The 17,482-nt window shown below is 41.3% G+C and overlaps 1 protein-coding gene across 1 annotated transcript in view; it reads left to right on the top strand.

Moving 5' to 3' along the window:
• Nucleotides 1–17,482, top strand: part of hivep2a (HIVEP zinc finger 2a) — a 106,643-nt gene that overhangs the window by 9,273 nt on the left and 79,888 nt on the right. Inside the window, 1 exon segment of the mRNA XM_038726518.1 lies at nucleotides 1,181–1,218. The gene's annotated coding sequence lies outside the window, so the exon portion shown is untranslated.

Consider the following 17,482-nt stretch of genomic DNA (forward strand, 5'->3'; position numbering starts at 1 on the left):
GGTGTTCGAGTTCATACCAAAGTTGCTGGATGGGGTTGAGGTCAGGACTCTGTACAGGCCAGTCAAGTTCTTCCACACCAAACTAGGAAAGTAATTTCTTTCTGGAGCTGGCTTTGTGCACGGGGGGATTGTTATGTTGAAACAGGAAAGAGGCCAACACAAACAGTTGGAAACACACTATTGTCTAAAAAAAATCATTGTATGCAGTACGGAAATAGTTTTGGTTTGGAGCAGTTGCCAGGCAACCTGCAAAGACTACAGGCAGTTACTGGTCGAGAAATAGCCCAGCACATAACTCCCCATAAAACGTCAAATTGTAATTTTTACACTTTGATTTTGTATACAGCTCAAACCAACACAATATACAGTGTTAATTAGTAAGCGTTAGAGGTAAAGGTACTTTATTTGTCACATACACATGCATGTAGCGAAATTCATTCTCTGCATTTAACCCATCCCTAAAGAGAGCGGTGGGAAGCCACTGGTCAGTGGTACTAACTGAAGACCCTAACATGTTTTTGATGTTGGGGGAAACCGGAGCACCCAGAGGAAACCCAATGCTGTGACGCCACAGTGCCATCCACCGGGCCACCGGGTCGCCCAGAGGTGCTGTTAGTTGGCTTTTGTTAGCTTCAGACAGAGCCAAGCCTTGCTGTTTCCTCCTGCATCAAGTCTTTGTGCTAAGCTAAGCTAAGCTAAGCTAAGCCACAGCTTGCTGTGTCTTTACAGTGTATTTAACGGACAGATATGAGATCTTCTCATCTAATTATAACCCAAGTGTGTTTCTCATAATGTCAAACTATTCCTTTAAGTTTTCTTTTAAGTTTATCAATGTGAAAAAACAAAAACACATCCAATGTACACAGATGCATTGAGGCAGGTGCGTCCACATATGTTTGGCCATATAGTAGCCTTGGGTTTTGATGGGAAACTCCCCAACACTGTCCTGTATTCTCAAGGTGGTTCATAGAATATCAATGCATTGTTTTGCACTACAGCAATATGAAATCTGCATGGACATCGATAAAAAGACACATTTTGAACCAAGATGGGATATGCCAGGACTTATGGTCTCATCATGGTTCATGGTTCACAGTACACAGAGTGTGTTTACAACAGGTCGATTTACATAAATGTCTTATGTGTCTTTATCATGCTTTCTCCCCTTCTGTCCCCAAAGGGGCTGTGACCAGGACTGGACCAGAGGACAAACACCAGGTAGGATAAACAAAACTAATACCTGTGCGTGTGTGCGTGTGTGTGTGTGTGTGTTTGTGTGTGGTGGTTATAGCTTGCAGTCATACTCAACAAGCAGTTGTAACTCTGGTAGCCAGAGTTGGCAGTTGACATGAAATGAATATATGTAAAATGGGGTGACATTAGGTGTGGTGTTGTAAGTAAATATCTGTTAAGATGAAGTGAGTTTAACTTGTCTAACGTGAGGATGGATACGGTAGATAGCAGGTGTTTAGTTTAGGTGACACTTGTGAGAGGTAAAGAAAAACAAATTGGTCAAAAAATTGAAATTACTGATTGAATAAATGTTTTAGAACAGGTAGGAAAATTCTGTAGTAAAAGTAAAGTTACTGTGAAATGTTGCTCTTATAAAATGATATGTGGGTAATGTGAAAGTAAGATGAATCTAAACTGATGAGGAGGGAGTAGGTGCGTTGAGTTGTCATTTATATCTGAGTGTCTAAGTAACGATGAGAAAATGGTGGAAAAACACCTTCTTTGTATAATAATAACCACTGATATGATTTAAAATGTCTGATCCTTTTGTCACAAGAGAGGGAGAGGCTCACACAGAGAAACAGACGGTAAGACAAGGAGAGAGTTGAGCTGTATTCATTTAACCAGAATTACTCTCGCTGTTTTCTCCTGGTCGGTTGCCGGGGAAACCGGCCAACTTCGTTACGAGAGGTGTGACCTCGACTGGGAGTGTAAATGAAAAAGCTCACTCTGATGGTCCCGCTGCCTGCCATCATGTAAAGTTTCTGTGCTACCGTATCCTTTGCACATTTTAGCGCCACCCCAAAAAGAAGAGTTATCTAATTCTGCACTCACAACAGGAGTCATTAGGGAACGGCTGCTTGTTTAGAGACAGATTTGTGTTTTACAGTTTAATGCTGAAGATAACAACATGTGCTGCAATGCCAGCTGTAGTAAAACAGAAATATAATAAGGAGAGAATGGGATGCATTTAACTGTTTCTATGGAATAATTTGACAATGTACTGTACACACTTCTGCCAGCTGCTTAAACAACGACGGTATCTTGCCCAAGAATACTTCCACATGCAGCCTGGAGGAGCTGGGGATTGAACCGCCGCCCTTCCAATTAACGGACAACCCGCTCTACCTCCTGAGCCACTGCCGCCCCTTATCTTTTTATCCTCTTAGAATTGAGCCCTGAATTACAAATATGATGTTGGTCAAATTAAAATCTAATTTTGCAAGTCAAGAATGTTGTAAAACAGTAAAGCTACATGTCGTTTTGTGTGAAACACGTTCAATAAGCTACATCTCTCGTCATCAACATGTTAGCACGGTAATTCTAGCTAACGTTCATTGCTTTCTTGCTACTAGCTAGATAACTTAGAAATATATCTCACCGGATGTGTTTAATTCAATGACTCCTGGTCCTTTTATCACATCATCCTCTCATGTAAGTTTTTTGACGTTGGCTTCAGTAACGTTAGCTTCAGTCATTGACAGAAACAGTTATGACGACACATACGCGTCTTTTGGGTTTCTGGTCTTTGTAATTATGTATTGTCACAGTCTTGTACCTCAACAGTGACTTTAAAATTTATCTTGAATTAAATTGACAAACATCATATGTACAATTCAGGGCACAATTCAAACTGGATCAAAATCTTTGTTGTCCCTTGCCATTGACTACCGTACAATATTTTTCCGAAATAAGGTCCCATGGTGGTCCACCAGAAGGGGATGGACTTAGGCTCTCTATACAGTAGGCCTTTCTGTTGGAGCTCAAATTACAGAAATGCCATACAGCACATGTGTCATTTCTCATGTTTTGCTGTGTCATAGTCAAAAAATAATTCTGCCATCTCACCATGGCATGTCGGTTTTCTGGTTATTATGAGAAAACATTCACATATCATGTGGAGCTAACATATATGACGTTATATTCAAAACATGACCCTTTTCATTCTGTTAGAAAAAGAAAAAGACCTGTTAAATGTTGACACTGGTGAACTATCATGCCTGCTAAAGTAGATTAAACTCCTCAATTAGTCATTCGTTGATTAAGTTCAAACATTTAGCTCATGTTACACATCCACAGAGACCAAACAGTGAAGTCAACAACAGAATGAGCTTCATTTTCTATGTATATCATTAAAACTACAAGCATCAGGCCTCATCTTGAAACCAGCTATATGAAAGCATTACAATCCCCCAACAAGGATCATTCAGGATCATGTAGCTGAGGAAGTTTGCATACTGAATCTGAAAAGGAGAAGTGGCAGACTGTAGCGCTGATGTAGGATAGATTAATAGAAAGGGACTGTTACAGCAGCGACTATAAGCAGCCCTAAACCAGATTCAGGATTATACATGAAGAAAGACTTGTGTAAGGGCTGCTGTGGTAAAGATTAGGCTGAAAAAGAAGGGTAGATGCAAGAAAGAGCAGTGGCGTTAGATGCTGAAGAGGGAAGTCTGGCCTTTTGCTTTCTCTGCTTTTAAAAGTGTGACGGCTGCAAACAGGCTGGATAGTAGAAGAAACCGCGTGTTGTGTGTGTGTGTGTGTGAGTGTGTGTCAGTGGTGTTACTTCCTCTTCCTGTGTAACAGACGACTTTGTATCAAGGATGAGATGAACTATGTCATCCAAACACCCTCTGTCTTTCTCTCTCTCTATCTCCTTCGCTCTCACATTTTTCCCTCTTCTATAAATGTGTGTGGTTGAGTCAGACAGTGCACAGAAATAGATCATGTAAAGTAAAGATCACTATCTGCACCTCAAAGCACAAATGTGCGGGGTTTCAAACTTTGTATAGTGTCATCTCTGTAAAACACACACACACACACTCTCTCACACACACACATACAACAGAAAACACGCACAGGATGTGCGTCAGTGCTTGCAGACTGTGCAAATGCTGTAGAACGCACATACTGTGTGTGTTATAAGGGCATAGACGTGACACATGTCAATGGCTGCTCCAAAAAAGCTGTTTAGAGACAGAGAGAGAGAGAAAATGTCTCCATGCCAAAAGTCCTTCAAATTAACCCAAAAAATTACGTTGTTTGCCCTCCACAAAGGGAAACAGCGATCTCCCGTGTTAAAGTCGTATTATAGTAACCCATCTGTCCAATCGACGTTAACCCTATTCATACCTTGTCGATCTAAAAGAATATTGAAAAAAAACATAATCCAAAGAGTAATTATTGGCCTTTTTGGAGTTCAAGGTTTCCTAATGATAGTTTTACAGATGTCTCTTTCAGAATCATAGTCAATGGTGGAAAAGCTTGTTGATACGCAGGGGAGTTTTTATCGTAGTTGACCAATAAAACAAATTGGCAACAAGGCTGATGCACCGTATACATCTGTGGTTGTGCCTCCACTTCATCTTCTTCTTCCAGCCCGATCTCACTCCCACTTGACACATGGTCAAGAACCGTTGGCGTCAGTTTGTAACGCACCGGGGATCCGCATAGCGTCGTTGTTCAGTGCAGTGGGGGTAGCCCTTTAGTGTCAGTTTTGGACGGTAAAGGCAGGTTTATGATATTTAACAGAAAAGCCCAAGTAAGGAGGTGGTTAGGGTTGACTGAGGGCCAGAAACGCAACTTTCAGGCAGGAGACCAGTGTTCGATTCCTGTGTGAAACAAAAAGTCAACATTAAATGTTATTATTTAAGATACGTAGGTTACGTAAGTTGTGTAGGTTACATAAGTTACGCAAGTAACGTTACTTATCTTACAGAAGTTAACTGACATAATGTAGTTATTTTAACTCAAACCATGATCTTTTCCAGAACCTAACCTAGTACTTGTTGCCTAAACCTAACCTAATTGCATGTTTCACAACGTGCCGTTTCAAAATGGCAAAACGTCAAGGGCTAAAAGGTGAACGTTAAAAAGTGAAGCAAAGAAGTCTTGACCAAACATCCATACGTGACGAGTTGGGAGTGAGAGTGTGTAGCTTCTTCTTTTTTATTACCAGCAGTGCAAACACAGCAGTGGGGCCCATTGCTACCACCTCTTTCATTAAGGCCTCAAAAAGTATATGTGATTTTTAAAAAGGGCAGCTAACAAAGTCTAATTAGACCAAAGAGACAGACAAATAAAGCAGAAAGGCTTGTTGTCATTGTAAGAAGACAGAGAAAGAGAGTGAGAAATGTCCAAACAACTGAGCAGCAACAAAATGCAAAAACTGACTAAATGAACCACGTCACAGAAAAATAGCTGTAAAACCACTCAATGAAGGGGAATAACAAAAAAGAGAGACAGAGATGGAGGACTGAATGGCGATGTGGGCGACCATGGTAACCACAGAGTGGGTACATTGATGAGTACACTGAAAATGAAAAAACCTGTAGTGGACAGAAAGCTTCAGTCTCTGTTCGCTGATTGGCTGAAACAGACCAGGAAGGAACACACACACACACACACACATTCATCTCCACGCCCACACGATATATGTTCTGATAAAGAAAAAGTAGGAAAAAAAAAAAGGTGAAGTGTATGTTCTGTTGCCATGGCGATTGCGGCTGGTACGACGGATGCAAGCTGCGTCCTTGATAGCATCGCATGGAGAGTTTCACACACACACATGCACGCATGCACACACACAGGACTGATGATCATGTGTACTGACTAACAGCTGTGTCCAAATGAATGGCCTTTGGGTGAGCATCACCCCCCCCACCACCACCACCACCGCCGCCGCCAGCCCCGCCCCCTCACCCACCGCCACCCCCCACAAGTGAGATAACAGAGCAGCAGAATTTGAATAGCATTATGGTATATGACTGTTGCCGAGACAACAGCAGTTAGTTTGGTTCCCATTTCCTCCAGGTAACCAGAAGTCCACTGGCCTCTTTGTTTGTGCATTCAAATCACATGTAAAGTAGTGGTGTGTGTGTGTTTGTGTGTGTGTGCGAGAGAGAAAGAGTGTAGTGGTGTGCCTACAGTGCGGTACCATAAGGAGCTTTGGTTTCGCTTCCGCATCGTTCCTCATGCAAATGACAGCTTTGTTGCTTCTGCAGCCTGCACACTTCCTGTACATGCTCTATTTGTGTGAGTGTGAGAGAGACTATACTGTGCATAAGTGGTTCAGTGTGTGCAGTTCTGTATTTATATTTGCATGTTTAATGTAAATCAATCTGTGGTGTTGGTGACGTGCATCTGTGTGCTTGTGCATCCCAGTGAACTAGGCTGTACTTAGTATTCATGTGCGTTTGGACACCATTGTGTCCTCTCCTCAGTGTGTGTGCTTTATACTGTATATTTGCTTATATTTGTGAGTTTACTCTAAACCTAACTTCAGCCCAATAAAACAGTTGTTTCCACTACAAATGTATTACCCACTTTTCTTGCAGCCATCGTTTCTAAATACATTAAATGACACAAAGTGTCGACAGCCACGCTAGCGGCTCAGAGGCTGTAGTTAGAATGCTAATGTCAGCATGCTACCAATGACTGATCATGTTTAGCCATCTTTGCTGTGCACAGCTGAGGCTGATGGGAATGTCATTAGTTTTGCAGGTACTTGTGGAAACATTTTGTTTTTGACCCGATGGAGGTGGATGCCCCGTCCCCAGAGCCCTGGCCTTGTAAACAGTAATAACAATCACCAATAAATAGCAGTGAATGATAATTTTTTTAACCTCATCATTAACAGGTATGAACATTAGTAAAACGGCAGTAAACACAAACAATAATAAACATTAGTAAAACATTAAAAACAAGGAACAAGCACAACTTTAGCAGTAGTAAACAGCGTTGATCAGGCTCAGTGCAGCAGTGCTTCTCACCTTTCAGTGTGAGTGAATCCAAATGAATGAACTGACTCATCAAGGCTGAAGCTAAACTTTACTTTATAGTGTAACAGTCTTGCTGGAGAGTAAGACTCATTTTGAAAACACGTTTCAACGTTTTAAATTACGTGTCAACTAACAGTGCCTGCAGACCAAGTGTGAATTGAAGATTTAGTTTTCATTCATAAATTTGACTTTTTGGAGTGTTTTCGCAGTGAAAACCCCTTCACGGTGTTTTCTTTAAAATTAAGAATCACTTGTGACTGCAGGACAAAGTGGAGGCCCATCAGCTGAAGAACCATTTAGTGAAAGACGGTTGTTTGTGGGAGGAGCGATGGGGTGATGAATGAAGGAGGAGGGCGCCATCTCCTCCTTACGCCTCACTCTTTCCTCTCCCCTTCACTTTGTGTTGAAAAGTGGTGGGGACATAACGGCTCAGTTATGGGGCGTGATGATACACTTGGGTCACGAGACGTAACGGTGCATGAGAACAAAACAGGAAGATTTATGACACTATTTTTAAGAAATATGAAATGCTGAAATAAATTAGCATACTTATTTAGCCTAAGTTACTTTTTTCAGATAATGCACATTTGTTTCTACTATAATTGCATTGCATGTTTTTTTTTACTGTGCAAATAAACCTTTCTCAAAGCATTTTTAATTTGTTAATTAACATTTCTTGGTGCAAGCTATATATTTTTTTTAAAGCATTTTTACAAATGCTTTAAAAAAGTGATGGGGATAAAATGAGCCATTTCAAAATGTGGTGGCGACATTACACCTATGCCCCACTCTTTCCTCTCCCTTTCCTCTTTACCGTTCTCCCTCCATGGTTTCTTTTCTTGCCTCATCCCTCATTCCATCTGTCAGTTTTCCCTCCATTGTCTTTCATTCATCCTCCTATATCCCTCCATTCCTTCCTTTCTGTACCTCCTCCTATCTTCTGCCTCGATCTCTGTTTCCTATGGACCGTTTCCATCTTTTCTTTCCTTTTCCATTTCATCTGTTTTTGTTTCTTTTTCTCCCCATTATACTCTCTCTCCTCTCCTCTCATTCTTTTCTTTCTTTTCCCATCACCACTCCATTTTTACCTCATTCCTCTTTACATCTTTTCCTTCTCCATATCTTCCTTGTCTTTTTTCCTCACCTTTCAGCACCCTACGCTCTGTCTTCATTTCTAACTTTTTGTCATCTTTCCTTTCCTTTCCTTTCCTTCCCATTATTCTATCTTGACCTGCTGGCTTGTCACCCTTTCTTTTGTTCTCTGTACCTCCCTCCATCTTTCTTTCCTTTCCACTCTCCCATCCCTCCCTTAATTTACTCTTTCTCCTCTTTCCTGTATCCCTCCTCCTTCTTTCCCCCTCGCTCCATCATCGCGCCCTTCCTCTTCACCTCCCTCCCCTCTTGTGTCATTTCCCCCTGCCGTCATCTTTTCATCACTCCCTTCATCCCTCCATAATCTCCACTGCCAGGGTGGAACAGGTGGCTTGCCTCTGCTGTGCCACTTGGTGGCTTCCTGCCCGAAACACAGAGAGAGAGAGAGAGAGATTGACAGCAGGAGGGATAGAGAGAGAGATTGTGGCCCATGTCAGTGCCCTGGCGCTTAGGCTTGTACCATGTGATGGACGGAAGGAGGAGGAGCCGGAGGAAGTGGAAGAGGAGGATGGGAGGAGGAGGAGGCGTCCAACTGAAGGCTGTGATTTTCTAGACTATAAGAGAGAGAAAGAGAGCAGCAGATGCTTCAGTTTGAAGCACTTGTACAGACGCACACATGCACTTAAAGATAAGCTTCCAAGATATTTCTGTTCCCACACCAGTGTGACATCATTTCCTGTCCTTGCAGAGGAAGTCAACACACTAAAGAGCCCGTGGTGTGTCTCACTTTGGTACTTTTAACCCAGCAACATTAGGGAAATGCTCTAAATGTGAAGTTATGATGTTAATCATATTGTGTTCCTCGCCCCCCCACCCCAACTTCCTCTCTTTGCTCAGGCTTTAAGACTCTTTTCCATGAAATACATTCATTTGGATTTTGTTCAAAGAGAATTACAGTAAGTGCATTCAGCCTCAGTAGGAACAAGAGCTTAGCGCTACAGAAAATGCGTAGAGCTACCTCTTTTTTTCCAACATATTTTCTTTCCTCTCTGCTTTATTTTTATTCTGTTCCTCTAATGCTAATCTCATGCTGCAGTTTCTAAAATTGACATATTTGGGGAAACGGATTGGGCTTGTTCCTGTAGCCACTAGGATTAGCCACTGCTATAGTAGCTAGCCATCTCTGAAGCTAACTCTACATGCATGGCATTAAGACTGATTAGCTCCACGCTAGCTCACTCATACTCGGGTATTAAGACTTAAAAGCTAGCGCAGCTGGCTAGCACCTTGCGCCTCCTGTCCGTCATACGATGGGGGATTAGCACATGCTAACGACAGTTAGTGCTGAGAGCAGCCTAGCAGGCTAAGAATTAGCGCTTCAAAGAGGGGAATTAAATCTGGCACGACCTGCAAGCACATCCCTGTTGAATTTTTTTAAGTCTGTCTTTTCTGCAGTCACAAGTGTTTAAGTGTGGAGATAACACCTGTGTGAGGCCCGCCCCTCCCTCACGGCTCTCAGAGAAGTACCTTTTAGCAAAACATTGACCAACACCAGAGAACTGTGGCTTTATTGGGCAGCTCCCACTTTGAATATGGACCAAGAGAAGAAAAATAATCTTGCTTGGCATTTAGTTGAAAAGTTTCAACACGCTCCTCTGTAAAACCCTTTGGAAACCCGCACTGGATAAACTTTCACATCCGTCATGGCCGGGCTAAAATCAAATCTGTTTCTCTCTGGCATTTTAGAGATGCATGGTATTCACTGGAAGCCATTTCAGGACTACTCCACCAAACACTGAAGACTAGCAGTTGTTGTCAGTTTGGATTCACTTACAACAGATTCTAATGGCGTCCTGTTGTCACAGCAAATAAATGGTCAAAATAATAAAAGGTTAAAAAAAATCAAAAGATCTCAAGATGAAAGATGCAAGAATGACTTAGGCTACACGATGAAAAGAAATTACCGGTGATCTATTGAAGAAGAAAACAGCAATGAATACAGCAACCAAAACTTGGTCCATCCTCAGATGCTTAGGTAACTCGTTGAAAGGACGAGAGTGGCTGAATATTGAGGATTAAAAGACATAAACAGAAACCTGGATGATGGTGTGGTCATGGATACAGGTAGCTGAATAACCAGGTTTTCTTTCTTTACATCTAAACATAAAAACAGGAAAAATCTCAACTCCAAACTAGTGTAGCCTGTGACTAAACATGGTTTATTGCAAAATACTCAACTTTTGTGTCAAACTGCCAAACTTCTGCCAGAATTAGTATTTTTTTGGCAAAGGGACGACTGTTTGGAACAGACAGTTGAGAAGTGGATTATAGGAAAGGCACAACTGGTTTGAGAAGTTTATGGATATTTTGATATATTTCGACACATCCATTGCAACTGTTGTAAATCCAAGGAATCAGTTTATAAAATATGACAGGCTAATAATTGCTCTCTTTCCTGCTTTGCACACACTGCTCCTTATTGTGCGCTACACTGGTTAGATGGTTATAGTTGGCCTGTGTGTAACCTTCTTTTCCTTTCGTCTAAGGTTTAACTGAACATTTGTCAGATTTTTTTTCGTGCAAAACTGTCACAGTCAGTTACGGCCAATGCAGCACAGAGCTCTCCACTTTCCCGCAAACTCCTTGATTCTGCTTTCGGCTGTCCGCTTTTGAAATTCATCCTCTTTTACAAATAGTTCCCTGTCAAAATGGAGCTGTTTTCATTTCAAACATATATTTTAACTTCAATGTTAAATGTTACATTTGAAAAAAAAAGCTTTTCCTTGCTGTGACACATGTGACTTGTGATTTTTACTGATAAGAACTTAAAGTTGTCACATGTAAACCTAAATGTAATTCAGAAATTTAAAATTGCGTGGAATTCTGCTTCTCAGTGATCCAAAGCATCCCGCACTTTCTCCCCTTCTTCTTTAACGATAACTCTGAATGTTTATCTTTTTTCTCTGCCTCTGCATCCCTCCATCCGTCGTCTTTCACCCACTCTGTCCCTTCGCCTCCTGTTTCATCCGTCACTCACTCTGATCCCCCTCTCTCCTCCCTCCTTCTCCACCTCTTCAAAGCTCTGCCTATCAGTCTCTGACTTCAACCATCCCCCTCTCCTCTCCTCTCCTCTCCTCCTATCTCTCCTCTCATCTCCTCTCCTCTGTTCGCGTCCTGTCTCGACTCGTCTCTACCCAGTTTGTCTCCTCTCTGATGTGCTCCTCTCCTTTCTCCTCCCCCTTCTCTCCTCCTTTTGCCTCTTGTTTCCTGTTTCTTCTCCTCTTTTCTTACTGCTTGTTTTCACTTCTTTCTCCCCCCATTTCTCTCCCTCACACCTTTCTTTGGTTGTTCTTCTTTGTCATCTCCTCCTCTTTTTCCTCTCTCCTCTTTTTCCTTTTCTCCTCCCATCCAGCCTCCTTATTTGTCCTCCCCTCCATCTTCTCCTAAGGTTTCCTCCATTCCTCTCCTCTCCTTAGTTCTTCTCTGTTTTCCTTATCGAGGTCTCTATTCCCTTTCTTCTTTCACTTTCCCATCCTCCTAATTTGAACTCCTCCCGTTACTCCTTAAAGATTTCCTCTTGTCTCTTTTTCGTCTCCTTTCCTTTTTTATCTCTCTTCCTCCCTTAAATCTTCTTTTCTACTTTCCTTTCTCTCACCTTTAGTTCTCTCCTTTCTTCTTCCTTGTCCTTCTTTATCTCCTCCTCTTTTCATCTACCTCTTCTCCTTTCATCCATCCTTCTACTTTGTCCTCCCCTTTCCCTTTGTCTCTCTTCCTCCCTTTTACTCCCCCCTTTCTCCTCCCTCTTTCCTCTTTCCACCCTCTGCCTGCCTTTCTTCTCGCCCTCTCTCTCTCTCCTTAACTACTCCTCTCTTTTCTTTCTACTCATGTCCTGCCCTTCTTTCTCATTTCCTCTCCCTTCTCCCCTTTTCTTTCTCCTACATCCTTTCCTTCCCTTCTCCTGTTCTCTCCTCTCTTTAATTCCCCTCCCTTCTTTAATCTCCTCTTTTCTTTTCTCTTTTAATGCCATCTCTTGTCCTTTTCCCCTTTCTCTCCTCCTGTTTTCCTCTCTCATCCTTTCATCTTCTTCCCTCTCCTCTTTCCACTCCTCACCTCGTCTCCTCTTTCATCCCGATCTGCCAAAAGAAACCAAAAAAATTCAAAACAGATCCTCCTTTTTCACTCAGCTGTCAGCGGTGCGATCTCTCTCTCTCTCTCTCTCTCTCTCTCTCTCTCTCTCTCTCTCTCTCTCTCTCTCTCTCTCTCTCTCTTCAGTTTCAGTCTTTTAACTGACTAGGCATGAAACGAAATTAAAAGAAAGTTAGATATATTCACTGTTTGTTTTGAAAGTATCTGTAGCTGATGTGTGTTTCCATGCTGTAACACACACACACACACACACACACTAATGTGTCAGTGAAAGGATTTGGCTGACAACTCCTTGATATTAGACCTCTCTGTTAACTTAAACTACATAGGAGGATCAGAAACAGCTGTCAGCCGCCAGTGTGTGTGTGTATGTGTGTGATCTCTTGTTCAACTGTCTCACTGTCATCAGTACATTTTGCTCTGTCCTCCGTCTATCTAATTCCCATGGGATATTACAGTAAAAATGACGTTCAGCTGAGGGCCAGAAATATCTATGCAAATATATTCAGATAAGTCTCGTTTAAAAAAAAAATGTAAATATGGAGATGTTCCTTCCAAAATCATGATTGTTGGCATGAAAGTAAAGCACATTATGGGATCGTGTAAGAGTTATGCAGCATCTTAAGGCATTTCAGCTCAGAATACCCACATTTTTGCAGACAGAAATATACCATAGTTGGTAATATAGTGTCAGGTTGAAAGGCACATTAACTGCATTTAGGACCTTAAAAGTTGTTGACATATTTAAGTTGGCACTTTGGATCATTATTTTCCTCCTAGTTTGACGCTTGTGTACATAAAACTTGATGTTGAGATGGGACTCAGGAGGATGAGTTCAAGCGCAGCGCAGCGGAGAAAGCTTTTGTAAACAGCCCTGACCCACGCTCCAGCTCATTGCGCCGGTAAGATGAAGGCCTGAGGTAAACCTGCAGGTTTTATATGAGAGGTATGCTATAACATTGCTTCTCCAGGATCACTCCAAATCAGTCATCCTATATTTTATTTATTTATACACACACACACACACTCAGAGTTATTGCGTAATACAATAATTTAAAAGTAAAGCAGGAAATCCTCACATTTGAGAAGCTGGAACCAGACAACATTTTTCATTTTTTCCTTTAATAATTATTTGAATGATAAACCCATTATCAAAATTGTTCATTCATCTAACTGATGAATCGACTAATTGTTTATATAGTATTTATAATCTGAAATTCACTTAGTGAGCCTGTTGAGATGAGGACGTTTCTCTTTGTCCCCCATGAGTGTGCTCAGTTTTCCCATGTCTTGGTCAACAGGTCACATGATGCCACAGGACTGGTCTTTATATCACCCATGTGACTCAAAGTCCACTTATAGCACAGTGGTGATAAGTAAAACCTGGATGGCAACATTTTAAATTGTTACACAGTCCCAGTCACCCTTGTGGAGTTGTCCCAGCTCAGCATCTCCACCGTTCCTATAGGCCTTCTTAATATCTATTTTTTGTTTTCATAACACTTTCTGTTTTAACCTCCCACCAAATAATATCTTTGACTTGCCCAATTACATACATGCATTTGTAAAGTTGGATAGTTGTCTGCCTCCTGATATAGCCCCCCCCCCCCAAAAAAAAATCAATGTTTTGCTTTAATAATTATTTATTCATGAGAGAGTGATCTTGTTATAAAGTATTAATTTGATACAATGTTACAGGAGAAGGTGCATACAACACTTAATCTTTAATCTTTTTTTTTTATTATGGCCAGTTTTATCATCCTTACAGTTCAACATGCATAATTTGGGATCCAGTGGGATGATTATTTTCTTCCAAAATGTTTTAAGTTTTGAGCATTTCTATATCATATGAAAGAATAAACTTTTTTCTTTATTACAGTGCCAACTTTTATTGTTTAACAACTTTTATGTGTTTTGAAAGTCAGAAATCAACAGCTTTTGACAGCTTTGTGTTTTTGTTTTGCTGGGACTGATTTAGGCACAGAATGGACACTAGTAGGTTGCAGACAGAGTTGAAGACACTGTATATACTTTTTATTCTTATAAAAACAGACATCTAGAGAAAAGTGCTGCACATAAACACACTCACAAGCACATAAACAAATGAAAATGAAGCACGCACAGCACATTTAAACATACATGCACAACAAATACAGACATGCATACAAAAAGATGCACTTACACACATGCAGATACAGTCTGCACAGACATACAGAGGCGTTCATGCTGTACATGAACCCACTCACACTCCCAGTTGGTTTTCACTCTCTTAACCAAACTAAACACTGTAATTTATCTCCATCTCTCTCTCAGTCCAACCTCAGGCTGTTAAAGGTTTCCCGTTCGGTTTGCGGTGGGCAGAAATGTCAGAGCTGTGGATTCCAGCACCAGGCTGAGAGGCTGCTATGTGGTAGCAGATTGCTATGCTATATATGTTATGTTTCTGTCCATGGGGTGCTGTTTTTTTAGGCTGCATGTTTGTGTATTGAAGTGAAGGCTGCCTGGGCCTGATGATCTGATCTGAGCTGAAGGATTCCAGCAAGAACAGAGGAAGCCTTTCCACCTGTGAGGTTTGCTTTGGGAACAAATGCTACTAGATTTTAAAACATATATTTAACATCAACAGCAACAAAAACACACATATCAAAGGTTATTACACATTTGCTTTTGTGTCTTGCAAATCTGGGACAAGGGCAGAGTATCACAAAATTAAAAGAAACATACAACTTAAACTACACACTTATAATAACAAGTTAGTCCCATCGCAGTGTCCTTTCAGTAGCTGTTCTGGATTAGCTTTAGCAGCAGCACAAAACTATCAAAACGGTCTGCCAATAAAGCATGCACAAGAAAAGGTTGCATTATTTTATCTATTCATGAGTTTATTTTAGTTCTCTTCCTCTTTATGCTTTATATAAACATATAGGATGTGGATATCTGCGTGATTTGTATTTGAATTGAAGTGTTAAACAGAGGGGCTCGAGTAGTGTCGGAGATTGATGGATTTGTAGAAATCAAAGGGAAACAGTTCCATGACGAGTAACGGACAACTAAAATGCTCCGGAAAACCTTCACTAAATGCTGGCGGTGTGGATTACTCTCAAGCACAGAGGATGTGACATCATGTCCAGATGTTTTCAGCAGCGACACTGGAGCTCAGGATTGAAGAGCCAAGGCTTCCTTCTCAAGATTTTGCACTTAGCAATCACACAGGCAGGAATCCATAATGGAAGAAGAAACTCATCAAACGCTTCACCTACTGGAACAAGTAGACCAGGATCCAATGCAAATGTTGTGAATATAGTATGTTAAGTAGTGGGAGCAACTCTCCCTTTTGTCACACGACCTGCAGGGAAAGAGTCATGTCACCTACGTTGGTACTATACTGTGGGTTTGATGATGTTAATTTAGAAATATGACAATGCAACCATTTCAGACAGATTTGATGATAGAAAATGTTTCAATCTGAGTCTGTTCGTGTTGATCGGCTGATAAAATCATTTAGCCTGTCGTATTGGAAAGATTCCAATCTGAAGTCTTCAGATCCAGTGAAGTGAATCCAGTCCATGAGGTCACTTGTGTATCGCCTGATTGAGACAAGTAAATAAATAAACTTAATGTTAGCTTTGTATTATTACAAAGTTCATTCACTCCTTTTGGAGGTTATAGAGTGCATGTTGCCCTTGCCGCTCCATCCAGGATTTCACCCAAACTTTTTTCTACCTTTTTATGGCCTTTTCAGCATAAATGTCACTGTATATAAACAGTGCAAGCCGCTGGTTGCCGTCCAGGTTTGTTTTTGGTGCAAGAACATGCAACAGTTGATGTTCTCCTGGGATTTGCGGGGTTGTCTACCCCCAGAACTGCAGTGGTCCAGTATGTTGTCAAGTGTATTTACTCTGTCATGAAGTTTATGTTCTTTCCCGTCTGTCAAAGACTAAAGAATCTGTGCAAGTTGGTGGAAACAATCTTCATGTGTGGTTTGTCCAGTCTTTCAGCTAAAGTTGTCAGGTTAGTCCCAAGCTTTACTTGTGGGAAGGAGGAAAGTGGAAAAAAACAATGTGGAATGGACTCATCATTGAAGAAGGACATGCAGGATAAATATTTAGAGGTTGCTGGTTTGAATCCCTGGACCAGGACTGGGAACAGTTGAAAGCTGCTAGGTAAATGTGTATGACTAGGTGAATGTGAACTTTCCCTGGATATACAAATGATAAAAATAGAAGTACACTGTTGTGTCTGTTAACACAAATCTCTAACGTCAATGACATGTTGTTGTATTTGGCTTCCAAGGAAGCAATGCTCCTTTTTCCTCTCCTCTCCTCTCCTCTCCTCTCCTCTCCTCTCCTCTCCTCCTGTTTATCAGAAGCTGCTCAGGGCCAGAGGAGTTATATTTAGCCCTTCTCTCCTCCTCCTATTTCTCTCCCTCTGTTTCTGTGTTTTCCCCCTGCAAAGATGGCTTCATTAGCCATAGACCACAGCATGAAAACACTCACACACACACACACTGGGGTATGGAAGGGGATAGAGACCGTTACATAAGAGCCTCTCTTATATAATTTGATGCATATTTGATGCTGAATGGTGCAGTGGCAATGCAGGAAGCTGTGAGTTGTGTGTATGTGTGTGTTTGTGTTTGTAGAGGAGGAAAGCCAGATTTTTACAGTTTGGCCTCCCCTTGCCCTCCCTGAGCTGTTGCGTCACAGGGAAAGCTAAAGGTCAACGAGCAGTCAGAACTAGGAAATGTGTGTGTGTGTGTGTGTGTGAATTCTGAAATTGCAAAATACTGAAACATCCTCCTGATGTTGCAGTCTTATTTATTTTGAAATATCAACTACCAACCCCTTCTCACTCCCTGGTCACATATGGACGCATGGTCAAGACCCATCGGCGTCAGTTTGTAACGCAATGGGGATCCCTATAGCGTCATATTTCAAGGCATTGGGGGACGCCCCGTAGTGTCAGTTTTTGAGGGGAAAAGTAAGTATATGTAATTTAACAGAAAAGGCAGAGTAAGGAGGTGGTTGGAAGACCAGACTTTGAATCAGGAGACTGTGGTTCGTGTCCAGTTAGATACAAAAACTCAACATTAACATTTTTTATTTAAGTTAGGCGAGTTACGTAAATTGCGTTAGTCATGGAAGTGACGTTACTTATGTGGTAACTGACGTACGTAGTTATTTAAACCCAAACCATGATCCTTTCCTAACATTAACCAAGTAGTTTTGTTA

The sequence above is a fragment of the Micropterus salmoides genome, unplaced genomic scaffold, assembly GCF_014851395.1.
Source record: "Micropterus salmoides isolate LMB-PRFRI ecotype aquatic unplaced genomic scaffold, ASM1485139v1 Ms_hic_scaffold_18, whole genome shotgun sequence".
NCBI lineage: Eukaryota > Metazoa > Chordata > Actinopteri > Centrarchiformes > Centrarchidae > Micropterus > Micropterus salmoides.